General features: G+C 34.7%; 1 protein-coding gene and 1 long non-coding RNA gene across 4 annotated transcripts in view; one reads left to right on the plus strand and one right to left on the minus strand.

The window, feature by feature from the left end:
• The window catches only part of LOC147065109 (uncharacterized), a 459,822-nt gene that overhangs the window by 23,600 nt on the left and 418,675 nt on the right, over positions 1 to 17,547 (minus strand). The gene's annotated exons all lie outside the window — the stretch shown is intronic.
• The window catches only part of LOC147065110 (anoctamin-4), a 69,323-nt gene continuing 64,518 nt past the window's right edge, over positions 12,743 to 17,547 (plus strand). The window contains exon 1 of one of the 3 annotated variants that reach the window (XM_085956300.1): positions 12,743 to 13,003. The gene's annotated coding sequence lies outside the window, so the exon portion shown is untranslated. The remainder of the gene's footprint in view (positions 13,004 to 17,547) is intronic. The other 2 variants (XM_085956299.1, XM_085956301.1) reach the window with 2 other exon arrangements.

Raw genomic sequence — 17,547 nt, forward strand, 5'->3', positions numbered from 1 at the left:
CAAATTAAACAATATAATAGAGCTTTAAAAAGAAAATAATATATACTTAATGCATTAATAATAATTACAAGATAAAAAGAACTTTTTATATAGAACGTTTTCAAATCTTCTGTTGAATTATTATGCTCAATATGCTCAAACTTGTACTTGATATGAAGTAAATAAAAAATAAACAATTAATATAGAATACTGAAATGTCATTTTGACATTTCATTTTGATTTCCATAGTAACGCACGTATATATTAACAATTTAGTTGCTAGGACCACCCTCTTAGCAACCAGTAATAGTCTTTTACTTTTTACGGATTTTTCTGAAATAAAAAAACAGAATTAACTGAAAATGAAGTCAATTCTGCTTAAAGATGGCTAAAAGTATGAAAAGAATCCATTGGCATCGTGTATTTATATATTCTAAAAGTTTCAAATGTCTAGCTAGTCCGGAAGTTAGTTAAAAATCGATTGCAAGATTTGTACTGGACAAACAACCACCGGACAAACACGAGCTAATAAAAACGTTGTAAAAATGTCTACATCTCTAGAGAGTGTATTGACATGAGGAAACAGCTTTCACCCAAAATAGGTCATGGTTGCGACCACGTATGTAATTGACGGGTGCATAAAAAGTAAAAATTTACAGAATATCGAATATGTAGATTTTAAAACCGCATATGACTCTATTGATAGAGAAGCTCTCTGGAATATATTGAAAGAATTCGAAATACCGTCAAAACTTATAAATATAATAAAAGTATGCATGGACGGATCCAGAAGTAGAATTCATATGCAAGGTAGTATATCAGAATCTTTTGAGGTGACAGCAGGACTAAAACAAGGCGACTCCTTATCACCCATGCTGTTCAACTTAGCTTTAGAGAAAGCCGTTAGAGAAGCTCTGAAAGCAGAAGGTGGAGTTACCCTGAATGGGTCCCATAAAATATTGGGCTACGCAGATGATTTGGTGGTGCTCGGAGAATCTGAAGAAGAAGTCAGAGATATTTTCACTCCTCTGGAGGACACAGCGAAAAGGTTGAACCTACGAGTAAATGTGGGAAAGACCAAGTATTTGAAAATGACAAGAGGCATTGAACCCACTGGAAACATTGGAATAAGAAACTCCTCGTTCGAGAGAACCTCTCTCTTCAAGTACTTGGGCTCCAACATTACCTCTAAAAATGAAATGTCCCTAGAGCTCTCTGACCGACTGAGAAGTGGAAATGCAGCGTACTTCGCGCTGAGTCGTCTGTTCAGGTCCAAAATGCTGTCCATCAAAACGAAATTCCGGGTGTATAACGTGGTCATCAAACCAATCGTCATGTATGGATGTGAAACGTGGGGTTTAACAGAAAAACAAGAAAAGGCGCTCCAAGTGTTTGAAAACAGAATCCTCCGGAGAATACTTGGACCCGTCAATGAGAACCACCGGTGGCGCATCCGCACAAACGCTGAGCTCTTCGACCGATACCAACCTAGAATCACTAATATTCTGAGGTCAAGAAGGCTCAGATGGGCGGGCCACGTTGTACGATCTGAAAGATCTAGAACTCTCTATAGGATTTACAAAGGCACACCAGCTGGCACTCGACCTCTTGGCCGCCCTCGACGGAGATGGGCGGACAACATTCAAAGGGATGCGGAAAGGCTGGGGATAGTCAACTGGGAAGAGAGAGCGCTGGACAGAGATGCCTGGAGAAACGTTGTACAGTCGGCCATGGACCTGAACGGCCCCTAGCGCCAGTTTAATAATAAAATAATAATAATAATAATAGAATATCGAATATCAGAAAATTGTATGAATGCATGGATTTATTTAGAAAATTAAAATATTTGATTATTCGCTTTTTATCGTAGGGGGGCTCAAAATCAGTCAGTGCGTCGGGCCTCTACGTCAATAAACGCACCACTGTCTCTGTTCCAACCAATTTGATACAAAATTAGCATTATTTTTGCGAGATTATTTGCTTTTAATAATAGAAAATAGATACATGTTTATGGGCTGCCTACAATACCTACCCACATCTACATTTCTCGTATCTCTAAATTATTCAGGGTATTGCCACCCTACCCTGTTGATAACTATCATAAGGCTAACTATGTAGGTCATAGGATAACACTAACTGCAACTCAATTTTATTTATGAAATTTGTCTGATGCCATACCCATTGGGAATAATAAACAGTGGAGTGGAGTAAAATATCAAACTTAGGTCTAGATAATATAATTATCTATTTGTGATATTAATTATTATGGTTTATTACTATAAACATATAAAATCTAATTAAAGTTATCGCAGTAAAGGTGCAAATACTGAATAAGTATGTAGGTACGCATGTATTTTACACACCAACATACACTTACGTGTGAACAAAATAAATGAACATTGTATAAAAACTATTCACAAACATTTTTATGCTAACATTTAAAACAAAATTGACCGTGCATGCGGTATTCCCGTAATATGTTTTTTCCGTCCAAAATCAACGTTGAACATTTTTTTAACATCCAGGGCTCGAAATGGACCGGAGCGCCATTCCGGTTCGAAAATTTTCTAAAATTATTCTGGAAAAAATCTTTTGACTGTCTGAACTAGATAGGCCATAATATAATAGAACATCAAACATATTAGTTTTATAAAATACACATAAAATTTGATAACTATGTAAATATCTACAGAAAATTGTCGAGCGCTCCGGTTCGTCTTGTTTTCCATTCCGTGCGCTGTTAATAACACAATGCTTACGGGCCCTTTTAATTAATTTTGTAATTAACGTGTTAATTTGCATTTGAAAAGTAATTAGCAAAAACACAATTTTGTGCGGCCCGTAAGCTATGGGTTAACGTCCCTTCTATTTTTTATCCAACTGGTTTTCCCACAACCTAAAAGTATTCCGTCCAGAAAATCGTAAGTTTTTTTAAAACTTTATTCCTAAAATGTTCCACCAACATATTATATTATTATTTATGCAAAATACAATATGCAAAATATTGTGTTATTATAAAAAATATTATTCTTCAAAATGTTTCTGACCCACTTAATATAACAGGCTACCTAATATTGGGTGGCGGCTTATAGATTAAAAACCCCTGCTTTAAAATGTTCTTTTAGAAACTGTATTTGTTTTGTATTTTGCTGCATATAGAAAAGATTGTTCACGACATGAACAATCTCGAATTTCTTATGCAGTGAAGACTCTGGAAACAAAAAAGGCAGTTTCCATTCTGAGAAAAATTTGGGAAATTAACTAATTAATTAATTAGGTTTATATTTTTTCTCTGCCATATGTATAGATTCTGAAAATGGTATTCTATAATTTTGTTCGTATCAGAAGTTATATTTAGGAGTACTTATAGTAATACTTACTAGAGGGAAACTAGTTTGCCAATATTGTCGTGGAATGGAAACTGTTAGTTTTGATTCCAGGGCCCTTAGATGTTCTTGATCTGCACGAGGCATAGGAATCTACATAATATTCATTAATTATTGAGTTAACATTTACCAGTGTACAACAAAAAAATTATGTATAGTATGCAAAATAGAAACCAGAGTTGAACAGCAACAAAAAAAAAGATCCAACTAATTTTTACTGACATACAAATACAAATTGGTGCTAATTATTGTTTTATTTAAATAGTAAATTCAAGAATAATGATTGTTAATGTAATTTTTGGTTTGTATCTAATGCCGATGACGTCAAGTATTTGTCGAAATTATTATAAGTAGAAGTGCAATGCTTCATTATTTGCAATTCTATGATATTTGTCCATTCACTGATTCCCAACCTTTTTCGGTTTGCGGAAGCCTGAAGGATCTTGTAACATCACATATAATCTCTACCTGGCTAGAATAATTGAGTTCCAGATGGATAAATTTACTGGCGGTTTCCATGAAGCAGTCTAACCTTTGCACAGACAATGACAAAATCTTCAAAATAAATCAAAGCTTTCTTGAAAATTTTTAATATACCCAGGTACAGTGTCGATATTCAGCAGGCTTTAAATGTCGCTTCTTACATCAAATTTTATATTAAAATATTTCTTAGGTGAGTACTATATTTTTTTCTCCGACCATGTCCGATCCTAATAGGATCATATGGGCCTCCACAGAGTAGAGGTTTGTATTAACAGATTTTGTTTTTACGAGAAATGGATGTCAGCCACTTGCTCAACCTATTAGGTCCATACCCTGACTCATACACAAATTGAAAATCAATATGTGTACTTGCCAGACCCAGGATTCGAACCTGAGACCCACGGCGTGATAGTCCAACGCTTAAGCCGCGTTGCCACCTTGGGTGTTGAATTACTGAGTACTTATTACTAAGTAATTATTAAGTACTATATTATGTTAATAATACTTATTCTGCGTGGCTATAAAATGGATATTTGCAAATAGAATTTTAATTATAGTATTGTACACATTAAGAAACATAAAGTTTATTAGTATAACAAAATTACACCTCCATTAAATATATCCCCAATCTGCACCTAAGCAACACATGCCTTTATGAATGAGAGTTAACTTGCAGTAAGATAAGTAAAAAAGAATTAATTACCTAATTCTTTTCAAAAAAATATTTAACAATATCTTTGGATTTACGTCAAATCTTGACATATTTCTACACAATAAAACACATTTAGTAATAACAAATCGAAGTTTTACCGTAACTATAACGTTGGCGATGCATAGTAGGCGGCGACTCTCATCACCAACAACTTAGTTTCCCAATTTTTATTACTTCAATCCAAGTTGCTACAAAAATTCTCTTCCAAAGTAAAACCCTCACTAGCTACCTATATAATAAAATAATAACTGCATTTATTAAATAAGCTGTTTGAAAATAGCTCTCAATAAATTACTGTTTTATTCTATTCAGGGCTCGAAATGGAAAGGAGCTATAAAGCAAATTCACGAACTTTTATATATTATTCATTTTTTATAACATAGACAAAATTACATAAATATTATTTAAATATTTTCGAAAAATTATCAAGCGCTCTGGGGTCTTATGTTAGAACTTGCGAGTCCCAGTCGCCCGGTCGACATGACTTCATAATATGACGTCATTGTGACGTACTACCGGAGTGATAATAGCATTCGAGAAAATAACGCTAGTCAAATGCTGGCGTTATTCATTGTCCCCATACACAAATAGGTGTTTCAGCGTAATAATATCTATGGTGAGCAGTGTGTGTTGGGCGGCTTGCCTCGAGCGTGTATTGGCTGACGTCACAATTACGTCATGTCGTCGGGTGACACACGAGTAGATAGTTAGGAAATCGCAGGCCTGGTTGGTAAAATTTTCCATTTTGAGAACTGATTCTATTACCAAAAAGGTAAGTACCTAATTATATTTTTGATTTTCAGGATTCCCCTAAACTTTGGTTGGGAATCGCTGACCCGTGTATATTTGGGAACCCACAAAATAACTTCACTGTTTACAGTGCGATTTTATATCTTTTTATTAGAGTTCACAATAATAAAACATAATTTTGAAAGCTATCGACTATCAAACTAAATTGTAAATATTCAAGTAACGTCTTTCAAACTTCGTTAATCAAATTTGGGAACCGATTTGAATAATGTTGATAATAATAATATAATAATAATATTTTTATAAAACGAATTATTTTATCATATTTAGTTATTTTATTAAGTACTTACCTACGTAATTGAGATTAATGTAGGTATCCGATTAATGCAAATGATTTTAATTAATTATGCATTTTACAAATAAATAATTATTTATATAGTGTCGTAAATGTTTCATTACTAATCATATTTATAGATTTTTTTCACTTTATACCTCAGTAATTATAGTTTTCAAAAAACTTGTTGATCTTTTATATAATTTTTATAAATATTTATCATTAGTATTTTCATTCAACAAAGGTATTGAACCATGTTTTGAAAAACCTTAGAAACGCGTCGACTGCATAGCTCGATGAATCTCTGTCCTGAGTTCACTTTCTCTCTCCAGTCGATCACACTCAGCCTCTCTGCGTCCCTCTTGACGTTATCCGTCGTTATCTCTTCCGAGTGCCTACAGGAGTTCATTAATAAACTTTGTGCATCTAACAACGTGACCGGCCCGGCCCATCTGAGTCTACGCGCCCTCAAAACCTTGACTATATTGGGCCTAAAGTGTTCGCAGAGCTATGGGTTTGATTTTCTTTAACCTGTCAAATCAGAAACCAGAAACATACATATTCGTAAAAATATGTTTAACTCTGTGTTGTATCACCTACCCTACGACACTGGACACTTTTAATGGTGTCTATTTTCTTAATGAAATGTGTCCTTAGGGACATTTAGACGGGGAAAACAAGTTTATTTCTAGCGACTTACGTAAGTGACATTTAACAAAGGCTGAAAAAAATACTTTATCTAGTTAGTGGGTAGACGAGTAGATAAAATGCTCGATTCTTGTTTATGTTCGTGCAGTAAACACAGGTTTTATGTAATTAATATCAACTTTGAACCAGCACATCTCAAAATAATATATTATACTGATATAACTATTTAAAATTAATTATTAACATACCTTTTAGGATGAATGATTGTTAGTCAAAAATAAAATGAACTAGTTGGGGAAAGATATATTATGTAGTAACAGGCTTGAGAAAAAGGTTATCATCAACAAGACCAAGGAAGGCTAGCACTTTTTATGTAAATATATTTATTAATGAGTACCTACTTAGGTATATTCGTCTTTCTTTCTGTACCCAGCGCTCGAAACGGAAAAATTTACGAACCGGAGCGCTCGACAGTTTTCTGAAGATTTTTACATAGTAAAGTTATCAAAGTTTATGTGTTTTTTTTTTCATAAAATTGAGTGTGTTAGATTTTCTATTATATTATGGCCTATCCAGCTCAGACGGTCAAATTATTTATTCCACGAGACGGAGCGATAATTTTACCGATTTCACGAAAAGGAACAGCGCTCCGGTGCGTTCCGGTCCATTTCGAGCCCTGTCTATACCATATCAGAGGATGTGGTTTGCATCATCTGGGAATGTCCGAGAATGTGCTCCGAGAGGGAAGAGATGCTTAAGTCGGTCCAACCAGCTGTTGGGCCTATCGGGCCATCCGACCTGGTCGCCACAAGGCCAATTATATTAATTAAAAAGAAAAAATGCGGCGTCTTATTACGGACGTGAAGATCTCTTCATATAGTTTTGTTTTTCCGTATTGTTTAAGCTTTGTTTTGTTGTATCTTATAGGTATATTATTGTTAAATTCATTCATTTCTATTAAGTCTCCGTGGCTTTCTCTCCCATAGCACTTTTTTTTATTAAATAACGTCTTTCAGTAAACTCAGTCAAAGCTCACTGAGGAGCATGGTGGCAGACTAGGGCATCTGCTCCTGAAAGATTCCCAGGCATCAGCAGGCGTAAACAACCTGTTGATGCTTCACATCCAATGTAGGGCTTCGTGATACGCTCGATTAAGACCGAGTGCGGTACTGGGCGGGTTGGTCTGTTGGCTCCATGTTGATGGGGGGATAGTCAGTGACGTTCCTAGACAAAATTCTTCCCCTAGGCAATGCCAAAATGCCTCCCCAATTTTGTATACATTATTTTGTATCTGACTCCAATATCTAAGAAATGTGTTGTATGGATACATTACTAACAAAATATTATATACAACTAAAACATACAAAATTAAATTTAGATATAAAAAGCGAATAAATAATATAGTACGAGTACTTACCGAGAAAGATTTTGGCAAACATCATTTTGATGAGAATAAGGGACCCAATAATGCACGTCCTCAGGAAAAACCAAGCCGGGTTTCTACCTGGTCGAGCGTGTGCAGACCAAATCCATAACCTACGATGTCTTCTCCAGCAGAGCCATGAGTTGAACATTCCGATGGCTTGCTGCTTTGTGGATTATGAGAAGGCTTTCGACAGTCCGCACCGCCCCTCCCTCTGGATGATACTGGGAGCATACGGGATCCCTCCCAAGATCATTGCCATAATCAAAAGCCTGCACGAGAATAGCGAATGCTGTCTCAGAATTGGAGACACTGTCACGGAATGGTTCGGGGTCACGACCGGAGTCAGACAGGGTTGTGTCCTTGCACCGTTTATCTTTACCATTCTCTTTGACTTCATACTACGGAAGTCAATACCACCCGACCGAGGCATACCTGTTACCCCCACGAAGCTATGCGACCTGGAATACGCCGATGATGCTGTCCTATTCGACAACTCAATCGAGGGCATTCAGGAGACAATCGACAGGTTGCATAACAACTCCTCTCGCGTTGGTTTGAAAATCAACGCGAAGAAAACCAACGTCTTGTGCAATATCACCTGTCCTGATGCAGATTTCCCTCTGATTAGCGATGGACAAAACATCGAGAGCGTCGACAGCTTCAAGTACCTGGGGGTACACATCACGGGAGATGGAATTTTGCAGAAAGAGCTCGCTATTCGAATGGGAATGGCTGGAGCAACATTCAACTCGATGCGACGTATACTGAGCTTCGAAAACAGATGTTTGCGACGAATACACACTATGACTTTAGGAGCAACGATGCGATAAGAGAACGCACCAAACAGCCTCTTATCACGCTGAAAGTGAAGAGACGACGTTGGACCTGGCTCGGCCACGTGCTGCGGATGCCAGAAGAGAACTTTAACCTGGCTTGCCTGTTCTTCAAGCCGACCGGATTCCGGCGTCCTGGAAGGCCGCTAAATACAATCTACAGAGTGTATACGGCGGAGCTACGAGATGCTGGTTTGACCTGGAACGAAGCAAGAAGACTGGCGAGCAACAGGGATTCTTGGAGGCACCGCGTGGTGTCCATATGCTCCAGTTAAGATGCGGATATGGCCAAAGAATAAGAAGAATATAAGTTAGACACTTACCCAAATCACCAGAGTCTGAGGTCCTATTTGGTTGATATTTCTGACACATTGGCAATACACAGAATAGATTTATTATTTACACCATTTTCATATGATACTAGCTGAAGTACCCGGCTTCGCACAGGGTCGCTTCGTGGTTATATTTATCTTTAAAAAATAATAAGAGGTAATTATTTTTTTAATATTAAAATATCTGTGTAATACAATATGGCAATATAAAAATAATTCTAATAGGAGTAAAGGTAAAACAAAAGAACACTAAATTAAAATCGAATCCAAAATATGAAAACGTTATTAATATGTAGTAAAAAAAAATCAAAATTGGTTGGAACAAACAAACAACAAACTTTGTATTTTATATAATACTAATTCAGAAACCTTCGCAGGTGTGCGCACACCAACTGACAAAAGTCTCATCGCAATCAGATGAATGGTATAGGAACGCATACGAATAGAAGAAGTAGATGATTTTCTAATTCAGAAATATTCGTGGGCATGTGCACGACAACTCACCAAAGTTTCATTATGATCGGGTTAATGATATAGGAATGCATACGAATAGAAGAGAAAGACGATGGTTGTACTACTGGTCAAAATTTCATCGCAATCGTATGAATGGTATAAGAACGCATACGAATAGAAGAAGATAGAATAGAAGAAAAAGAAGGAGAAAATGGTTGTATCCAAGGCCTGAACAAAAACGATGCATGAGTGCGAGTGAGAAAGTATTCGGCACCCTTACAATCTCTGCGACACGCGCTAGAGTAAGATAAAAGGTCTACTAGCTACAAGCCAGTTTCCAAAAGTATCGCCATCAAATCGGGGCGAAACGCTTCACATAGCGTCGATAACTTGCGAGCTCGTGTTGCTAAAATTGATATTTTTTGTGTTAAACATAAAGTCAGTGGTAAATATTTTTGGTTAATTAAGTAGAAAAGATGGTTCTGTGCGTTGTCTTAAAATGTGGTAGCCGTACTGATAAGCAAGAAGATGGTATTACGTTTCATAAGTAAGTTGATACATGTTCGTGATAATTTATTTGTATTTTGTTATATATTTTAATATCAGTGACCTAGTGTTTCTTTAAAATAACTTAAATTATGGATATCTTTATCTAATGGTTGCATTTTGACCGCTTAAAAATACTATATAACGTAAAAAAATAGAAAATTATATTTTAATTCTGAGCGTCTAGTGCGAGCACTTTGGGCGAGCACTACCGAAATGGTCTATGGTCTCGAACATTTGTAGACGAATGCGTTCGCTCGCTCACAAACCGAACGCAAGGCACGCGGCTTCATTTAGCAATGCAACGGGTGGCGTCTATATGTATCTAATAGTGGCGAAGGGTAGAGGTAGGCTGTTAAGATCCGCCATAAATAGTGTACATTAAACTTTTTCAGACATACATATTTGTTTTCATTGAAATAAGACTACAATTTACAGATAGTGTTGGTTAGATTTTAAAATTCAATTAAACCCTGAGAAACCAAGCCATAATAGATAATAGTTGAAAAATACATGTCTATCTATAAAATATCTAAAATTATGCAATTAAATCATACATAACTTTGAGTATTTTATAGATAGAATAATATTTTTTATTTATTCTAGTTTGGTTTACGCAGGGCTTAATGAATTAAAAAAATGAACCAACAATATGTCTAATATGTAGTTTTAATCCAACGAAAACAAATAACTATGAATGAAAAAGTGTGCACAATTTTGTCGTATCGCCCAAATTAGACCAAATCTATTATGGTTTCGTTTAGGCAGGGTTTAATTGATTTTTAAAAACTAACTAACACCATCTGTAAATTGTAGTCTTAGTTCAATAAAAACAAATACATATGCCTAACAAAGTTTAGTGTGCACTATTTATAGCGAATCTTAACAGCCTACCTCCACCCTTCGCCACTGATCTATAGTCTAAGGTTGTATCAATTCAGAAACCTTTGCGGGCGTGAGCACAACACTTGATCAAAATTTCATTGCAATCGGATGAATGGTATAGGAACGCATACGAATAGAAGAAGAAGAAGATGATTGTGCTAATTCAGAAACCTTCGCGGGCGTGCGCACAACACTTGATCAAAATTTCATTGCAATCGGATGAATGGTATAGGAACGCATACGAATAGAAGAAGAAGAAGATGGTTGTGCTAATTCAGAAACCTTCGCGGGCGTGCGCACAACAACTGGTCAAATTTCATCGCAATCGGATGAATGGTATAAGAACGCATACGAATATAAGACTATAGAATAGAAGAAAAAGAAGAAGAAAATAGTTGTATCAATTCAGAAACCTTTGCGGGCGTGAGCACAACACTTGATCCAAAATTTCATTGCAATCGGATGAATGGTATAGAAACGCATACGAATAGAAGAAGATAGAATAAGAGAAGATAGAATAGAAGAAGAAGAAGAAGATGGTTGTACTAATTCAGAAACCTTCGCGGGTGTTTGCACAATTACTGATGAAAATTTTATTGCAATCGGATGAATGGAATAGGAAATCATACGAATAGAAGAATATAGAATAGAAGAAGAAGAAGATGGTTGTACTAATTCAGAAACCTTTGCGGATGTTACCACAACAACTGACGAAGGTTTCATCGCAATCGGATGAATGGTATAGGGACCATACGAATAAAAGAAGATAGAATGAAGAAGAAGAAGAAGATGATTGTACTAATTCAGAAACCTTTGCGGGTGTTACCACAACAACTCACGAAGGTATCATTGCAATCGGATGAATGGTATAGGGACCATACGAATAAAAGAAGATAGAATGAAGAAGAAGAAGAAAAGGATGGTTGTACTAATTCAGAAACCTTTGCGGGTGTTACCATAACAACTGATGAAGGTTTCATCGCAATCGGATGGATGGTATATGAACCATACGAATAAAAGAAGATATAATGAAGAAGAAGAATATGGTTTTTCTAATTCAGAAACCTTTGCGGGTGTGCGTACAACAACTGACGAAAGTTTCGTTGCAATCGGATGAATGATGTAGGAACCATACGAATAAAAGAAAATAGAATGAAGAAGAAGATGATGATGATTTTTGTAATTCAGAAACCTTCGCGGGTGTGCATACAACCACTTACCAAAATTTCATCGCAATCGGATGAATGATATAGGAACGCATACGGGACAGACAGACAGACAGACAAACAGACATTCATTTTTATATATAAAATATAGCCTATACTCTTGGCGCAAGTGCAAGCAATAAGTTGACAAAGTTTTATCGCAATCGGATGAACGGTATGGCAGCGCATAAAATACGAAAAAACAAACAAACAAACCAACAAACAAATATTGATTTTTATATATTAGATTATTATACAACATGTAAACAAAATAATTTTCCTTATTATTTTTTAAATATAAACTTACTTTTAATCATAAATACACTATTAATTAATAATCTCAATACTCAACTATTAAAAGAAAACTATAGGTGTCATGACATAAATAACACGATGAGATAGCAGAGATATCCACAGATCACATAAAACACAATTATTATGATGTCTACCTATTTGATTTATAAGCATATGCTTTTTTTATAAATATAATGTATATATATGTAATATTAATATATAACATGAAAAACACTTTTAAAAACTCAACTATTGGCAGTTGCGAGTTTTTCAATCAACGTATTTATATATTATTAGGTATACGCATATATACATATGTACGCAGCTGGCTTAACCTCCCTATATGTGGATACATTATTATTATGGTTTTCATTGCAAGGATTTTTCACCGTGACGTCACGTGACGTTTCAGTCATAATTTCCCCCGTCACGTGACCCGGTCGCCATTTTACATTCCAAGTTTACAAAATGCGGCCAGTAGGCGATCGCCCGTCGGTCGGAAAGGATTTTTCATGAAAATCTCCGGAAAAAATGATAACGTGTTAATCTAAAATCCTGCATAACAAAACAATTTCTCGGTGTTGAAATGTGATTTATATTATTTTCTCGAATACGTACTAGTAATTGTGTTGTGATATTAATTCGATAAACTTTGAGCCGTTTTAACACCAATAGAGTTTTTATATTATTTGTTGAGATATAGTTTTTAAAAGTAACTCACATAAATCAGTTGACATGTAGGTACGTATCCAGTGAAATATTAACAAATAAAATAGATACGATTCTATTACGATATAAATATCTCAATTAAATACACTTACTTATACAAAATTAAAATGTAGGTATATCTACATTATAAATATTACAATATAATATAAAAATAGTACATTTTTTCCGCGACCGTCAACATAATTAATTTATAAAATCGATGAGATTGACTTTTGGCATTAAATATGGATTGCATGTGTTTTAAGTTATTTTTTTATGATCAACACAATAACTGTTTTAATAAAACAAACAATACATAATATATTGTAACGTAACCAAGTAATCATAAAATCAAAAATTTCTAAATGTATTGTTTTATTGCATTCAAAATATTTAGGTAATACATTAATAATTGAAACTTCTTCAAAAAAAAAAAAATAGCTATTAGGAAAATCTGAGTAAAAATCTCGGACCGAGTGGGGTAGGATATAGGTAGATGTACCTACTCAACTTTGGCTTACAAGGTTTTCTGGAGACTTTTTAAATGAATCATATTATGTTTTTAAACAATGTCTAGTATGAAAAAATACGGAGCACAAATAATTTAGTAAAACCTCACAAGTTTATATTATTTGCGTATATATATATATATATATATCTAATATATACATATTACATTATAAACCATTGTATTATCTAATTTTTACCACGTTTTTATTAACTCGTATTCTTGTTTGTCCAGTACAAATTTTTCTTGTTTGTCCAATACAAATCTTGCAATAATCGATTTTTAACTAACTTCCCGACTAGCTAGACATTTGAAACTTTTAACTCTAAGTTATTAGTAATTGTAAGTAGTTCTGCAATCAGCTGACGTTATGTAAAAAAAGTCAGTCTTGGACCTGTAAGGTGTAAATAATTACTAATATTAAACAAATCGATATCAAAATAATTTGGTTTCCGCAAATAGGCGGCTGTACTCCCAGGTCTTGTCTCGAGATTTCTCGAGAAATAATCAGAAAAGGCAAATTAATTTCCGAAATTTCCATAATTCTTATTTATCGATAAATCATCAATGAGTTTCTCGGTAAAAAATCTAATCGAAAAATTAATCTCAAATTCTCGAGAAAACGAATATGCTTGATTTTCGAGAAATCTTGAATCTCGAGAAATGAAAAATGTCGAGAAATCACAAGCTTCACTCCCCCAGCGGCGGCCCTGTCTAAGGATAATCAGAGTTGTCTATAAATTATGATGCGAAAATAATCATTTTTGTGATTACGAATATTTTTATAATATTATTACTTGTAATGTAATGATAATGTATACCTAATGGGTTTAATTAATTCATGTTTTGATGCAACACAAGTTAAGAAATAAAATGAAGTAGCCATTTGCTTAACTAATATGTAATGTATCTATAATCATTTTTTATAATACCTTCTCAAAATTATGTTGAAACCTGCTATTTTCGATTAGAATTAGAATGACACATATGTAGCTTGAATATATTATAATATGCTGTCCCGCTTTCACATTTCTTTCACGCAGTGGCCAATATAATTTAGCGCAGTACCACGTAGAATCTAATATCAACATTTGTCAGTACGATGTAACATTTTAGAAGTGTCAATATTTTTTATGTGTAGTGAGTGTTCTTGAGCCATGTTCTGATAAACATTTAAGTACATCATTAGAATTTTGTTTTTACGAGAAACGGATGTTAGTCACTATTAGGTAAAGCTCGGATCGCATTAAGCTTAGTACATACAAACCATTATAATATATTAAGTATATAAATATTGTATACAACCGTAAAAGTTATATAAAAACTTTTTACAAACATATGCCGAAGTTTTTTTTGTATTCCACCAGTGCATCTATTCTATACACAAGACTGCCATCGATGGTAGTTTTTCATATGTTTGTATTGAAGTATTATAATTTTTACAATAAGTTAGTTGTAATAATTGTTACAATAAGTGCTATGTTTTAACAGCACCTCTCTTGGCTGTGCTATCTTTTAGAGCGAGATAGACAGTTTTGGCTGTTTAGACGGCTAACATATTGTAACAATAATTATAATACCTCAATACAAAATTATGATAAACTACCCTCGATAACCGCCGATATCGATCGTTAGCAGTCTTGTGTATACAGTTGATGCGCAGGGATGGAAAACGTGTGCACGTACACTGACAAATAAGCAAGAGTGGGTATCCATATTTACGGGATTTTTAAAACTCAATTATGAGAAGGAGCGATGCGTAGTTTCGTGGAGTGTTATTTTCGCGATTTTTTTTGCGATGTGAAATGTACAGACTACATTTAATTTGATAGCATCGTGTCAGTGACGTCCTGTGGGGGTAGGCAGATTGAGCATCGCTTGGGGGCGGCAGTTACTCGAAGGGCGGCAAATCGAGAAAAATCATTAGGTTTATATATAAATAGGTACCTAAGATTAGTAACAACGGAAATATCTTTCCATCACCTCACTGATTGGAAACAAAATGTATTAATAATTAACATAAAAGGTTTAACAGGACTGTATTTTTTTTCGGGTTGGCGATGTCCAGTTTACTTCCGTTGACCTTGGACGTAACACATGCAGAATTGCGATTTATATTTGAATTATAGGTAGATACATACTTAAATAATTAATTTATCCGATTATTTTTGCCAGTCACTCGCGGTGTTGAAAGTTGTCAGGTGTATTTTTTAATGTATCCTAAATCGTGGACTCGCAATACTGTCTATTGAAGTAGAGATGGTATTTAAATTAGATTTAGTGGTAGGTATATATTTTGTTAGTAATGTATCACCACAACACATTTCTTAGATATTGATGTCATGAAATGATGATAAAAAATACTGTATAAAAAAAATAGGGCGGCATTTTGTCTAGGGACGCCACTGCATGGTATGCAGGTGTGGACATGCCAATAAGTTTCAAAGAAATGTTTGTGTGCTTTCATTTGTGTAGCGAGAAAAGTTTACACATACTAATAATTGTGTAATATGTTTGCGGTAAGATCAGCGTTCGAAATAGAAAATTTTATGAACCGGAACGCTTGATAATTGTCTGTAAATAAGTTCTTTTGTTATATATCTACCTACCTACCTACAGGCCAGCTCGGATTACTCGAGTAGTTTGATTTAATGATCAATGATTTCGTTACCACTAAATTATTTAGTAACTAAAAAGTGTCCGTACACAGTACATTAATTATTAGTAAGTGACGTGTCAAAATGAATAGAGCACTGTTCAGACGTGTCTTATGGCTTGTTTGGTAGTTAGTGTGAGGTGGTGGGAGTGCTATTTGCCCAAAAAATTTGAATAAAATGGATAAACTCGACTAAATTATTTTACCAAATTACTCGACTAAATTTGTCTGATCATACATGTTTAGTTACTAAATTACTCGATTAATCCGAACCGGCCTTTAGACAAACAAATACAATAACAGTCTTTAAACATCTGATACACAGGTATTTGCAAAATTAGCGTAGGTAACGTATTTCAGTGCCGCAGGCGGAAACAAACCTATTTTTTTCGAAATATGCTGTCAAAAATGATATTATTATTCTTTCCTTTATATGCATCATATAAGCACTATATGGTTTGTCTACCCCCGCGGGACGTCACTGCTTTTTACTATTTTTTTTTCCGACCATGTCCGATCCTGATAGGATCATATGGGCCTCCACAGAGTGGAGGTTTGTATTGACAGATTTTGTTTTTTACGAGAAATGGATGTCAGCCACTTGCTCAACCTATTAGGTCCATACCCTGACGCACACAAATTGAAAAACAATTTTTGTACTTGCCAGACCCAGGATTCGAACCTGGGACCCACGGCTTTGTAGTCCAACGCTTATGCCGCGCGGCCACCGTGGGCGTCAATTTACGTACTATTTACGATCGTTTAATTAGATAAATATCCACATGCGAATCCTGAAATACTAATTCCAAGTCCTATTGAATGGTACAGAATTCTCATTAATCAGAATTTATGTTATAAGTAAGATCGCCTAAAAAATTGTAACAAAATAATACAAAATTCTATTATTGTTTGTAGAAATAGGTGTATATGACATGTCAAGCTTCTTATTGAACTTTATTAAAAAATGTAAATTAAAATAGATAATGATTTTTTATAATACTTTCCGAACCGAACGCCATTTTTAACTTTTCCACGAGATGGAGCGCTAATCTTGAGAATTTCACGAACCGGAGCTGCGCTCTGGTGCGTTCCAATCCAATTCGAGCACTGAGTAAGATGTACGCTGGTCGTTACTAGGTTTTAGTGTCATAATAAATTCATGTTTAGCCAATAAAGACACTTCAATTATTAGTATTTAATATTCTTATTATCCGCCATTTAAAAGAAATAAATGATGATTTTTTACGGTTTTTCATTACAGCGTATTGGACATTATTTAGAATACAATAATTGAATATAATCAACGTTTACACTTTAGTTAATGGCCGTAAGAGTAAATTTAATGGTATTATAGAAAATGTTTTTAAATACGTTTAATGATGCCTCTGGAGTAACCATTAGGCATTCTA

The sequence above is a fragment of the Rhyacophila brunnea genome, unplaced genomic scaffold (assembly GCF_057557595.1).
Source record: "Rhyacophila brunnea isolate RB1 unplaced genomic scaffold, BYU_Rbru_1.0 scaffold_6, whole genome shotgun sequence".
NCBI classification, from domain to species: domain Eukaryota; kingdom Metazoa; phylum Arthropoda; class Insecta; order Trichoptera; family Rhyacophilidae; genus Rhyacophila; species Rhyacophila brunnea.